The following is an 11563-nucleotide window of genomic DNA, read 5'->3' as shown; positions in this document are numbered from 1 at the left end:
GAAATTGAAATAAGAACACCGTGAATTCATTGTCCCAGGAAGGGGAAACTTTATTGACACATTCCTGGGGTCAGATACATCACATGATCACACTGACAGAACCACAGGCACATAGACACAGGCAACAGAGTATGCACAATGTCGGCACTAGTACAGTGTATATCCACCTTTCGCAGCAATGCAGGCTGCTATTCTCCCATGGAGACGATCGTAGAGATGCTGGATGTAGTCCTGTGGAACGGCTTGCCATGCCATTTCCACCTGGCGCCTCAGTTGGACCAGCGTTCGTGCTGGACGTGCAGACCGCGTGAGACGACGCTTCATCCAGTCCCAAACATGCTCAATGGGGGACAGATCCGGAGATATTGCTGGCCAGGGTAGTTGACTTACACCTTCTAGAGCACGTTGGGTGGCACGGGAGTCATGCGGACGTGCATTGTCCTGTTGGAACAGCAAGTTCCCTTGCCGGTCTAGGAATGGTAGAACGATGGGTTCGATGACGGTTTGGATGTACCGTGCACTATTCAGTGTCCCCTCGACGATCACCAGTGGTGTACGGCCAGTGTAGGAGATCGCTCCCCACACCATGATGCCGGGTGTTGGCCCTGTGTGCCTCGGTCGTATGCAGTCCTGATTGTGGCGCTCACCTGCACGGCGCCAAACACGCATACGACCATCATTGGCACCAAGGCAGAAGCGACTCTCATCGCTGAAGACGACACGTCTGCATTCGTCCCTCCATTCACGCCTGTCGCGACACCACTGAAGGCGGGCTGCACGATGTTGGGGCGTGAGCGGAAGACGGCCTAACGGTGTGCGGGTCCGTAGCCCAGCTTCATGGAGACGGTTGCGAATGGTCCTCGCCGATACCCCAGGAGCAACAGTGTCCCTAATTTGCTGGGAAGTGGCGGTGCGGTCCCCTACGGCACTGCGTAGGATCCTACGGTCTTGGCGTGCATCCGTGCGTCGCTGCGGTCCGGTCCCAGGTCGACGGGCACGTGCACCTTCCGCCGACCACTGGCGACAACATCGATGTACTGTGGAGACCTCACGCCCCACGTGTTGAGCAATTCGGCGGTACGTCCACCCGGCCTCCCGCATGCCCACTATACGCCCTCGCTCAAAGTCCGTCAACTGCACATACGGTTCACGTCCACGCTGTCGCGGCATGCTACCAGTGTTAAAGACTGCGATGGAGCTCCGTATGCCACGGCAAACTGGCTGACACTGACGGCGGCGGTGCACAAATGCTGCGCAGCTAGCGCCATTCGACGGCCAACACCGCGGTTCCTGGTGTGTCCGCTGTGCCGTGCGTGTGATCATTGCTTGTACAGCCCTCTCGCAGTGTCCGGAGCAAGTATGGTGGGTCTGACACACCGGTGTCAATGTGTTCTTTTTTCCATTTCCAGGAGTGTATTAAAAATGGGAGATGGCAGTAGTTTTCTTCTGGAAGACGATAGATTAGAGGTGAGAATAATGATTTTTAGTGGCATGGCGGCCGGACCTGCCCCGCAAGGCGCCTCCCGGACAATGACGCCAAACGACCATTTCCATTTTACCGCTGTCGCCCCTCTCACAGCAAATCACGAATCCACTCGCATAACGGAGACGATGTTCCGTAGGCACGCAGTTTGAGTACAAGCCGCTTGTGACGTACGGTCTCAAACCCTTCTGGAAATCTAGAAATACGGAATCAATCTGAAATTCGCTGTCAGCAGCACTCAACGTTTTGTGAGAGTCAAGAGCTAGTTGTGTTTCTTGAGAACGATGTTTTCCAAATCCATGTTGACTGTTGTAACGTCCCCTTAGAAAAATTTCTCAATTACTGTGCTGATAAACCTCTTACATTATTTGCTTTCCAAAGAGCTGAGCAAAACTGAACGTACTCAAAAATTCACTAAAGTGACACACAATATATTTAGCGCAACGCAATCTGACTTTCAAAAATCCCTACAAAAGAATGGCCCTGACTAACATTAACCTATACCTTTCGCAAATCACTTACCTCACCAAAAATCTTCGTTACTCGAACTACTGCAATACAGCGAGCGCCACTACTGCCAGCTAAATAAAAGATTCATACTACTGAAGGCACTAACTACTGATAGGCATAGTTAGCAAATGAAAGATTTTGATAGAGAACAAACAGTGTATTTACCTTACTAGTGTTCAAAAGTCATAATATATATAGCAGTTCATGACATCCAGTCTTACAAATTTCAAAACTCCGCCATTTCTGTCCCCACATCCACCACTGCTGGCGGTTCACCTCCAACTGCGCAACGCTACGCGCTGTTAACATCCATCTGCCCAATGCTACAATGGCGAGTATTACAACAATGCCAACCAGCCACAGACTGCACACAGCACAGCCAGTGATTTTCATACAGAGTTTCACACAACTTCCTGTTTTCTCGATTGATCTGAGTTCAGTTTTTCAAGGCCTATCCACTGTGCCAATTTATAACTAAATCTGAGGGGGGTGCGATGGGAAGGTTCCCTTGTAAGATGATGTACATTCTCTTTCTCCCTTTTTATAAAGCAGCTTTAGTACAACATTCTGCAGGCATTCGACTGACCCAAACTTCCCATCGGACTGTCACAGGATATAGCGAGATTCTCCAGTCCAAATCACTCATTTACACTGATCCAGCAACAGGAGGTGTCGTTCTTCACTCCACCTCAGTGCAGAGCTGCTCGACGATAGTGGATTATTCTTTTTAACTCCCCACGCCCAGTAATTGTGCTGGCTGGACTCCTGGTAGTACTTTGGATCTCAAGAGTGATTCGTTCCGCTGAGGTCACGCGATTTTTTTTCTTACAACCATTATCCGCTATGCTCGACCGCCCCTGTACGTCAGTAAGTGACACTTCTCTGGTTTTGGCTCCGCTGCCGTTCTTGCTTCGTGTTTCTTCTTGGCAACAACTTCACCAACCCTCGACTTGGGCAGCTTGAGGGGGCAGAAATGTGCCTGGTGTTCAATAAGTAACGCCCTACATTTCTTTCTTAGAACATATTTATTGTTAAGACTTATAATTTGGTGGCAATATACATCAATATGTCTTCTCCATGAGCTATTTTTCCACCGAGCGAGGTGGCGCAGTGGTTAGCACTCTGGACTCGCATTCGGGAGGACGACGGTTCAAACCCGTCTCCGGCCATCCTGATTTAGGTTTTCCGTGATTTCCCTAAATCGCTTCAGGCAAATGCCGGGATGGTTCCTTTGAAAGGGCATGGCCGATTTGCTTCCCCATGCTTCCCTCACCCGAGCTTGCGCTCCGTCTTTAATGACCTCGTTGTCGACGAGACGTTAAACACTAATCTCCTCCTGTACCACCATTCATTGTACGTGGTTGGCTGTCTTATTCGCCTGCTATTCTGTAATCGTTGCTGAAACACAGCCACGTCCCGAAATATCGACCCATCCTTCTGTTTACTGCTTTTCGACTGTCCGCCTGCTTAGCTGGGTGGTAATGTGCTTGCCTGCCGTGCACGGGGAGATTCTCCGCTTGTGAACTGGGTGTGTTCTCCTCATTATATCATTTCACTCCTATCACTGGCCGCAAATCGCCCAGTGTGGCGCCGAATGAAATAAGACTCGCACTTGGCGGCCGAACCTGACTGGGACATCACGGCCAACAATGCCTTCCGATCATTTCATTTCATTTCATTTCATTTCACTGTATTTCTACAGACAAAACGATACTCCTCGCCTCTTTTTACACTGGCGGGTCAGTCTCCCGTGACATATAGTGGTCAATTTCGATTAATAAGCTCGTAACGAGAGCAGGACGAATATGTGAGCCGCAGCACGTCAGACGCGAAATGCAACACCTGGAAACTGTCCAGAGGAGCAATGGGTACTCCACAAATTATACTAGAAGTGTAACAGAGCCAAACACTCGGCGAAGTAAGAAATCAGAAAAAGAAATGTCGGGTACGGCCTTTCTGCCATACATTCCCAGAGTGACGGACAGAATCGGCCGTATATTTCGAAAACACGGCGTAAAGATGATTTTCAAACCGACAAGGAATATCAAAGAGTGTCTTAGATCGGCAAAGGAGAAAATGTCGGAATAGACCGTTACCATACACATGCGGAAAAATTTAGGTCGGAATGACTGGACGATCAATCAACACCAGGATCAAAGAACATAAGAGACGTTACAGGTTGGGGCAGGTGGAGAAATCGGCCATGGCAGAGCACACACTGAGTGAGACAGACCACGTAATAAAATTCGCCGACACGGAAGTTCTGGCTGCCTTGACAGTGTAAAAAAATGAAGTTTCTAAGTCAATACAATCAAAGTACACGGCCATTTATGGTACACATTTTGAAACTCGTAAACTAACTAATCAAAATCTGCAGGGTAGTTCCCGTTAGCCTAGATCACTGAAATTTGGTAAGAACCTATGTTTCACATTACAAGTAAAATAAAAAAACCGACACGAAGAAATATATTTTGTCATTTGTTATACGTGCTCAAAATTCAAATTAGAACATTCTTGAAAGCCTTTGATTTCCCGGAACCGACGTCTTGGTAGTACTAATGTCGATAACACGCGAAAATCGCAGAGATTCTCGATTCCAGGAGTGGATGAACTGTCTCTATATAGAGGGTGATTTTTTCCATCGTTAACAGACTCTAAGGATTGACCAATGAGAGGATACGGAACAAACAAAGCCTAATGAGCCGGCCCGATTGGCCGTGCAATCTAACGCATGGCTTTCTGGGCGGGAAGGAGCGAATGCCGGACATTTTCCACACCGGACATTTTCCACGCCGGACATTTTCCACGCCAGACATTTGCCACACCGGACATTTGCCACCCGGACATTTGCCACGCCGGACATTCGCCACGCCGGACATTTGCCACGTCGGACATTTGCCATGCCAGACATTTGCCACGCCGGACATTCATCACACTTCCCCCTTCGCCAGGTAGCTTGAGTAGCGATCCCTCAGAACCGCCGTCTCCACATCTTACTCGATACAAGCAGTACGTAAGGGACCTTCTTCTTCGATATCTTGGCCAAATACAGAGCTTCTTTTCCGAAATCGTAATATTTATAACTTTTTGGAACCGAAAGCAATACCGACGATTACGTCGGTATGTAATTAGTTCTGCCAAGTATAAATATAGATTCCTCTGTCTGTACGGTAGCTTCCTTTCACGCTTACTGATTGCGATAGAAAAAGTCCATTGGCATGGGAGCAACAAGAAAGGAACGATGTAACGAGAACGCGAATGTACGCTAATCATTTCTTTTTGATCACTGCATTTGTGCCTACTTTAATTACTACAACTACATACCTAAAATACAACAGGGAAAGAATAAATGGGTATGTGAATGTTTGGAAAGAAGAACGACATACTCCATATTAATTTACTCTCAGACAGAGATTAGTAAACACGCATTCATAGCGAGGCTCACTTCCGTAACAAAGAAATTCACCAAAACTAAACGCGAAATATATCTACTTATAAGAGCAGCTAAAAATTCGGGTGACGTCTTTCTAAGAGATAGCTCCAATCCTTCCAAATGATGTAAATGAAGACCATATGTGGCTTAAGTTCAAAGAAATAGTATCAACAGCACTCGAGATATTCATACCAAATAAATTAATAAGAGACGGAACTGATGCCCCATGGTACACAAAACACGACAGAAAGCTGTTGCATGAGCACCGAAAAAGGCACGTATAGTTTAGACGAACGCAAAACCTCCAAAATTGGTGGAGTTTTACTGAGGCTCGAAATTTGGTGCGGATTTCAATGCGAGATGCATTTAATAGTTTCCACAACGAAACTCGCTCTAGAAATGTGGCGGAAAATCCAAAGAGATGCTGGTTCCATGTTAAGTAAACCAGCTGAAAGGCTCAGTAAGTACCTTTACTGCGCGACAGCGACGGTAATGTTACTGATGACAGTGCCACTAAAGTGGATTTAGTAAATGCATTTTCCGAAATTCCTCCACCAAAGAAGACGAAGTAAATATTCCAGAATTCGAAATGAGAACAGCTGCAAACATAATTTACATCTACATCTACATTTATACTCCGCAAGCCACCCAACGGTGTGTGGCGGAGGGCACTTTACGTGCCACTGTCATTACCTCCCTTTCCTGTTCCAGTCGCGTATGGTTCGCGGAAAGAACGACTGTCTGAACGCCTCCGTGCGCGCTCTAATCTCTCTAATTTTACATTCGTGATCTCCTCGGGAGGTATAAGTAGGGGGAAGCAATATATTCGATAGCTCATCCAGAAACGCACCCTCTCGAAACCTGGCGAGCAAGCTACACCGCAATGCAGAGCGCCTCTCTTGCAGGGTCTGCCACTTGAGTTTGTTAAACAACTCCGTAACGCTATCACGGTTACCAAATAACCCTGTGACGAAACGCGCCGCTCTTCTTTGGATCTTCTCTATCTCCTCCGTCAACCCGATCTGGTACGGATCCCACACTGATGAGCAATACTCAAGTATAGGTCGAACGAGTGTTTTGTAAGCCACCTCCTTTGTTGATGGACTACATTTTCTAAGGACTCTCCCAATGAATCTCAACCTGGTACCCGCCTTACCAACAACTAATTTTATATGATCATTCCACTTCAAATCGTTCCGCACGCATACTCCCAGATATTTTACAGAAGTAACTGCTACCAGTGTTTGTTCCGCTATCATATAGTCATACAATAAAGGATCCTTCTTTCTATGTATTCGCAGTACATTACATTTGTCTATGTTAAGGGTCAGTTGCCACTCCCAGCACCAAGTGCCTATCCGCTGCAGATCTTCCTGCATTTCGCTACAATTTTCTAATGCTGCAACTTCTCTGTATACTACAGCATCATCCGCGAAAAGCCGCATGGAACTTCCGACACTATCTACTAGGTCATTTATATATATTGTAAAAAGCAATGGTCCCATAACACTCCCCTGTGGCACGCCAGAGGTTACTTTAACGTCTGTAGACGTCTCTCCATTGAGAACAACATGCTGTGTACTGTTTGCTAAAAACTCTTCAATCCAGCCACACAGCTGGTCTGATATTCCGTAGGCTCTTACTTTGTTTATCAGGCGACAGTGCGGAACTGTATCGAACGCCTTCCGGAAGTCAAGAAAAATAGCATCTACCTGGGAGCCTGTATCTAATATTTTCTGGGTTTCATGAACAAATAAAGCGAGTTGGGTCTCACACGATCGCTGTTTCCGGAATCCATGTTGATTCCTACATAGTAGATTCTGGGTTTCCAAAAACGACACGATACTCGAGCAAAAAACATGTTCTAAAATTCTACAACAGATCGACGTCAGAGATATAGGTCTATAGTTTTGCGCATCCGCTCGACGACCCTTCTTGAAAACTGGGACTACCTGTGCTCTTTTCCAATCATTTGGAACCTTCCGTTCCTCTAGAGACTTGCGGTACACGGCTGTTAGAAGGGGGGCAAGTTCTTTCGCGTACTCGGTGTAGAATCGAATTGGTATCCCGTCAGGTCCAGTGGACTTTCCCCTGTTGAGTGATTCCAGTTGCTTTTCTATTCCTTGGACACTTATTTCGATGTCAGCCATTTTTTCGTTTGTGCGAGGATTTGGAGAAGGAACTTGTATTTCTCTATTCCTGAATTTTCCTGACTATTTTCGTACTTCATTGATAGAACAACTGAAATGTTTCTTCTGTTACGCATAGTTACTTCACGGTTACCTTCCTTGTATCTATGTTTATCTTTCCAACTACTGTGATTGCCCTAGTTGGAGATGTCCATTCTTCTTAAACTGAACTGCCTACTCTGTTGTTCATTATCACAATATCTGTAGCGTCAAAGATATTCAAGCGTATCTGTTATACCTTAGTATCTCCGTAACCCACTTCTTTGCTCATCGATTCTTCCCGTATAGTTTCTTAAACACCAGCCTATTCTTCATCATTACGAAGTTGTGATCTGAGTTTATAATTTGTCCTGTGTACATACTATTCGATTTCGGAATCTCTGCCTGGCTATGCTGTAATCTCAGTGGAATGTTCCCGTATCTCCCGGCCTTTTCCAAGTATAGCCCCTCCTTTTGTGATTCTTGAACAGAATATTCGCTATTACTAGCTGAAATTTATTGCAGAACTCAATTAGTCTTTCTATTCTGTCATTTTACTGCCAAGCCTGCATTCTCCCTTAAACATTTGTTCTACTCCTTCCCCTAAAATTGCATTCCAGTCCCCCATCACTATAGCATTTTCATTTCTCTTTACATCCTGAATTACACTTCAATATTCTTATATACTTTTTCCACCCGTTCATCTTCAGGTTGCAACTTCGGTGTGTATACTTGATTGTTGAAGGTGTTAGTTTGCCGTCGTTCCTGAATAGAACTTAACTGTTCACACTTCGTAATCATAACGAATTATACTCCCGTTATAGCGTTTTCTGCTGCTGTAGAATTTACCCTATACACCTCTGACATGTCCGCACCTCGTGCTCTTGCGGTAGAGTTCTCCCTTCCCGCGCACGGGGTCCCGGGTTCGATTCCCGACGGGGTCAGGGATTTTCCCTACCTCGAGATGACTAGGTGTTGTTGTGTCGTCTTCATCATCATCATTCATCCCCATTAGCCGGCCGCTGTGGCCGAGCGGTTCTAGGCGCTTCACTCCGCCTCAGGCATGGGTGTGTGTGATGTCCTTAGGTTAGTTAGGTTTAAGGAGTTCTAAGTTCTAGGGGACAGATGACCTCAGAAGTTAAGTCCCATAGTGCTCAGAGCTATTTTGAACTGTTCGTGCAGATGGTTGTTGTCTTGCAGACGTCCCCATCTGTTGACTAAGGAATCGAGACGTGGCTGCACGATCCGTTACAGCCATGCGGATAAGATGCCTGTCATCTCGACTGCTACGTTCCTCGGAGTGTGAGACCTCTCATCATCACATCTGACCAGAAGTCCTTGTATTCTTTCCCATTTCACTTCACTCTACCCCCTATTTGTAGATTGAGTGGTAGCCTTTCCCTTTGCAGAGTTTGTAGCTTCCCTACCACGTTATAACTTTTGACATCCCACGCCCTGACTCGGAGAACATTATTCATTCTGAAGTCGTTGCAATTAGAAACAGTTTATACATCTTGAGGCAGCGTACCCCAATGCGCGAAAATACCCAGACTATATTCATCCTGCATTTGAGAATGAAATTACTTAGTGATCTCAGACAAACTATAAAAATTATTTAAAACCTTTACGACACATTTCCTCGCTGCTATATCCCACAAAATAGTTAAAGGAAAAAAGTATCGCTAGCTGCATTTTCACTGTTCATGCAGCAAAACTACCTCATGTGGCATCACGTTTCAATTTATTACTTGTTTTCATCCAACGCTATTCGCAGCACATTTTGCAGACGGCGTCCACATGTAGCGCTGAAAGTACCTACAAATTTATATCACTGTGCAACACGTGCTTAATTAGTTGCAACGTCATGAACATTGAGACGCGTGAAAAACTAACTTTTGCTTAAGATGGAGCCAAATTGCTCTGAACGTACTCATCCATTGTGAAGCGTAACAATGATTCTTTTTCTTTCGTGGCCTGTATAACTTATCTTGGATAGACACTGATGTTTTACTCAACAGAAAACGTTTAATGGCGAGAAAAGAACTCGCATAGCGTTTGGACTTGAATCGTAATAAAGCTGATCTACTTTTTATCTCGATGACTAAAATGGAGAATCCCTGTCATTTTTTGTCACTTGTTTCGTTTTTCCCTTGCTTGTATTTGCAAAGACATACAGTCCATGTAAGTCCTATTGAACATCAAGTAACGATAAGTGAAATTTATTCGATTGTGCTTTGTCTTTTTAATATCAACGTTTCGTATGGTTTTAGTAGCTCATCTCATGGATTAAGCGGTGAGTTTTTTGATCAGAATTAGTCTGCTTGTTCGCCATTTGTTCAGCGGACATTGTGGTCACCTCATTGAGCTAAGTACTAAATAAATATTTTTTCAGTATAAAATTCAGTCATCAGCTGCAAATAAGTTTTATTAGGCTTTATCGGTTTTTACAAATTGGTTTGTCATCTTCAGAAGCCCACAGAATTAGGGATATTACAAATCTGTAGGCTTTGGCTATACACTTTTGCGAAGTATAAAAAGTATATTACAGAAACTTATTATTATTGGTTTAGCAATGTCAATATCTTCCTCATAGCAGCATAGTGCCATACTATATCCAGAAATGTATCTGTTGTATGTGATTATTTTAAGTAGTGACTGAAAATTAACAATAACCGAATCACTGTTGTGTTAGCAGCTGGAATCGTATATAAAAGCATACATCAAGTTTTAACCAAGGTATATAAACAAATTATACATAATGCATTTGAAAACAGCATGATACATAGTTCTAACATATAAAAGGAATAGGCTAATTTTTGCATTTTATGAGATGATATGCATTCAAAATAGTGTCAGTTTTAATACAAGTTGATCATTCAACAAATACTTTGCATTTAGGCGAGAATGATGACATGTTTCAAATTCTTCTAAAAGGTTCTTTTGTGACACTTTTCAACTATATGTAAAATTTCAAATAAATATATATACATGTAATGATGTAATAAAATTTGAAAAATAAAGTCATATATTATTTTTTATACAGCCTGCCTTGGTTATATTTTTATATTTGCTTTTATATATGTTCCTTGCTGCTAACATAGCAGATACATAAATGTGATAAAGTTATTGTAAATTGTCAATCAGTGCTTAAAATATTTACATAGACTGTGTACATTTCTGGACATACCATGGCGTTATGTTTCTATGAATAAGACATTGACATCTGCCAAACCAATACTAATTAAGTTTCTATAATACGTTTTTTATACTTAACATAAATGTGTAACCAAGATATAAAGATTTTTAACATCCCTAATTCTGTAGGCTTCTGAAGACGACAAATTATTTTTTTGAAACCAGTAAAGCATAATAAAACTTATTTGCAACTGACGACTGTATTTTATCTTGAAAAAGTAATACTACAGTCGCTGAAAATTAGAGCCAAGGAATAAATAATTTATAAATGTCACAGAGAACTTGCTTGTTTTATCTTGACGATATCCAACTTGCCAGAGTAAACAGAAATTGGAGCACTTATAATTTTAAATTTCACAGTCAAGGAATTTTTAAACAAGCCAGTTAATGTCAGAGGTAAATATTTCGTGTTCTCATTTCTTGTCTAAAGGGTGAGAGAAAGATATTTTATCGTAAAACATTTGTTATGTAAAACTAGAACAGCTTTATTTCTCGCAGATGTGACGGATATTCTATGTGATCTGAAAGCACGATTCTCTCATGAATCAGTGCGACTTTGGACGTTATTTAATCTGAAAGACTTTTCTTATTTCCTTCTCGGCTCATATCGCGTGTAACGGACGTCACAAGTGTCTGATAATGAGAGCAATTAGCGAATTCCAATAAACATTGCACATCATTTCAAATCTTTTCCATACTTTTTCTCGCTTACACGCTTAACGCCAGATGCTTAACACACTTTCTCACACTGATTTCATTGCGGTTTGAAACGCC

The sequence above is a fragment of the Schistocerca cancellata genome, chromosome 12 (genome assembly GCF_023864275.1).
Source record: "Schistocerca cancellata isolate TAMUIC-IGC-003103 chromosome 12, iqSchCanc2.1, whole genome shotgun sequence".
Classification (NCBI taxonomy): domain Eukaryota; kingdom Metazoa; phylum Arthropoda; class Insecta; order Orthoptera; family Acrididae; genus Schistocerca; species Schistocerca cancellata.
This window is presented reverse-complemented; position numbering follows the sequence as displayed.